The sequence below is a fragment of the Lissotriton helveticus genome, chromosome 9, assembly GCF_964261635.1.
Source record: "Lissotriton helveticus chromosome 9, aLisHel1.1, whole genome shotgun sequence".
Taxonomy (NCBI): Eukaryota; Metazoa; Chordata; class Amphibia; order Caudata; family Salamandridae; genus Lissotriton; species Lissotriton helveticus.
The window spans coordinates 532,749,083-532,752,352 of NC_136070.1; positions in this window are offsets into that span (position 1 = coordinate 532,749,083).

Consider the following 3,270-nt stretch of genomic DNA (forward strand, 5'->3'; position numbering starts at 1 on the left):
CTGAGATCTAGAACTGGTCTCAAGGATCCGTCCTTTTTGGGGATGAGAAAGTACAGGGAGTACACACCTGTCCCCTGATGTTTTAGAAGCACAGGTTCTATGCCTCCTTTGGAGAGGAGACACTGGACGTCTTGCTGAAGTAGATGTAAATGTTCTGGTGACATTTTGTGAGAATGTGGTGGTATGTTTGGAGAATTGTTGGTAAGCTCCAGGCAATAACGAAATGGTTACTTACAAGTAGCAGTAGTTTTGCAGTTTGAAGAATTTTCTGGATTCACATGCTGTTCATTATTCCGCCATCTAGTGGTTGGGTCCGGAACAGTCTTTGTTTTGTATTTCTTCTTGTTTTGGTCGCTCTGGACCACCATTTGGTGACAGGTACGTCCCCTGTGTGACGTCAGACGGCATCCTGGAGGTCGATGTGCGTGGTAGCCATCTTCGGATTCTTCTTTCCTATTGGTAGTCCTTGAGATGGTAATTAAATAAGTGATGTAATCATTTGCTTCCCCACCTGTTTGTTTTCCTTGTAGGGGAGGCCGGGTGGGTCGCATGTGAATCCAGAAAATTCTTCAAGCTGCAAAACTACTCCTACTGGTAAGTAACCATTTCGTTTTGCAGCGTGAATCCTTTTCTGGATTCACATGCTGCGCATTAGATTATGTTGTGGTTTCTCTCGAGGTTGGGAGGCTGTGTTGAGAGTAAGACTTTGCAAACAGGTGTTAAAGCACCTTCTGTCCAATTTGAGCCTCCTTACTCATTTGTATGTCCACACAGTAATGCTTTGTAAAGGTGTGTGGTGATGCCCATGTTGCTGCTGCACAAATAGTATTAATGGGTACATTAGCCATGAAAGCTATGGTTGCTCCTTTCTATCTAGTGGAGTGAGCTGTATGCCTTATAATAAATTCTTGTTTTGGCATAGGCATAGCATGACTGGATGGTTTGTACTATCCATCGTGCAATTGTTTACTTTGCGACTGGTGATCCTGTGTTGGTGTGAGCGTATGCAACAAACAATTGTTTTGTTCTGCGTATTTGTTCTATTCTTTGTAAATAGTAAAGTAACGCTCTCCTTACATCCAGGGTATGGAGACTTTTTTCTGCTTTAGTTTTTGGATGTTTGAAGAAAATCGGTAGGAGAATATTTTGATCCAAGTGATATTTTGATACTACCTTTGGTATGAAGAGAGGGTTTGTTATTAAAATCACCATGTCTTTATGGATTTGTATGTATAGCTCTTGTATTGTTAGAGCTTGTAACTGACTTACTCTCCGTAGTGAAGTATTGGAGATGAGAAAGGCTGTTTTAAGAGTGATGTGTTTAAGATCTGCCTTGTGCATAGGTTCAAAAGGTTTTGTCATTAGTTGTGAAAGCAATGTATTTAGACTCCATGTGGGTACAGGAGCTGACCTCGGTGGGGCAATCCTTTTTGTTCCTTCTAAGAATCTCTTGATTAGAGGCCTTGTGAAGAAACTTTTGCATGCTCTCCCTCTTGTATATGCTACGATGGCTGCTAGGTGCACCTTTATGCTTGAGTGGTTGACGTTGCTGTCCAGGAGATAAGTTAGATACGTGATTACTGACTCCTGCGTGTTGATTGAACCCAACTGATTGCTAGCAGTGCACCATGTGGTGTATCGCTCCCTTTTTGCTGCGTAGCATTTTCTTGTTGATTGTTTCCTTGCCTCCTTTAGAATTTCCAACGTTTTTAGGGGCAGATTGAGGTGGCCGAATTCTATGTATTCAGGCACCAAGCTGCCAGGTGCAGTGTTGCTGGTTTGGGGTGAAAATGTGGCCCTGTTGCATTGTTAGATTATTTTCTGCTTTGATCCTTATCATGTTCCCTTTGGATAGTTCCAGTAGGGTTGAGTACCATCTCTGGCTTGACCATTGAGGGGCAATGAGAATCATGTTTGTTCCCGTGTGTCTTGCTTTTCCTAGTACTCTTTGTATTAGGGGTATCGGTGGAAAAGCGTAAGCAAATGTCTGTGACCAGTTGAGTGAAAGTGCATTCCCCTTTGACAGGTGATGTGGAAACCTCGAGGCAAAGGATTGCCATTTCTTGTTCTGCATTGTTGCAAACAGATTTCTTACTGGAGTTCCCCAGCGATTGAACAGGTATTAAACTGCTGTCTGTTTCAACTCCCATTCGTGAGAGCAGTTGTTCTGTCTGCTCAACTGATCTGCTGTAATGTTGTCTACTCCTGGCAAATGCACCATTTGTAGGTTGGTGTTCTGAGTCAATGCCCACTGCCAGATGTCCTGTGCTTGTTTGCTTAGTGGAAAGGAGTTTGTGCATACTTGTTTGCTGAGGTACAACATTGTTGTTGTATTGTCTGTCTGGATGAGCAGTTTCCCCCTGAATGTGTTTTTGGAATGCCGTCAGCTCCAGAAATGGTACAAAAGGGGGTGATGATGGACGGAGCATCTGAACCAATCAAACACTCACACCCAGTCAAAAGATCTGGGTTTGATCCATCACCGTTCTTTAGCCCACTCTGCCACCCCAGTTCAGACATGGCTATATGCAAATTAGTCTGACCCTGTGCCTCATGGGAACAGTTCAGCCCGAACTGCCAAGCCATGCCTTCCAGAAAGACAAGTCTTCATCTCCAGATAGTTGATATGTTTTATGGTATCCTGTTGGTTCCATTGACCATGTACTTTGAGCTGGTTGAAGTGTGCTCCCAACCGTTGAGGGATGCGTCTGTGGTTGTCACAGATGGAGTTGGATCCTTGAAAGGTCTCCCATGTGCTATGTTTTTGGATGCCACCATTATATCTGTGCCTGAACCCTTTGTGTACAACCACTAGACCAACTGCCTGTAGCCTGAGACCAGCTGTTGGTGAGCCATTCCTGGAATGGACGCATGTGCAGGAGAGTGTGAGGAATCAGCGGGGTGCATGATGCCATCATGCCCATCAGTTTCATGACTTTCCTCACTGTCAGAGATTTTCCCTTCTGGTAAAGGGTAGCCTCGTGGTGGACAGCTTGTATTCTCTTTTGTGTTTGATACACAATCGCACTTATTGTATTTAATCTTGCTCCTCAGAAAGTTATTTCCCTTTCTGGATTTGTAGAGGATTTCTTGTGGTTTATTGAGAAACCCAGTTTTTTAAGCGTTTGTACAGTTGTTTGAACATGATTGTGGCATACTTTTTTTGAGTGTGCCCTTATGAGCCAGTCGTCTAGATAGGGATAGACATGGACTCCTTTTCTTCTCAGATGTGCAGCCACTGCAGCCAGACACTTTGTGAAGACCAAGGTG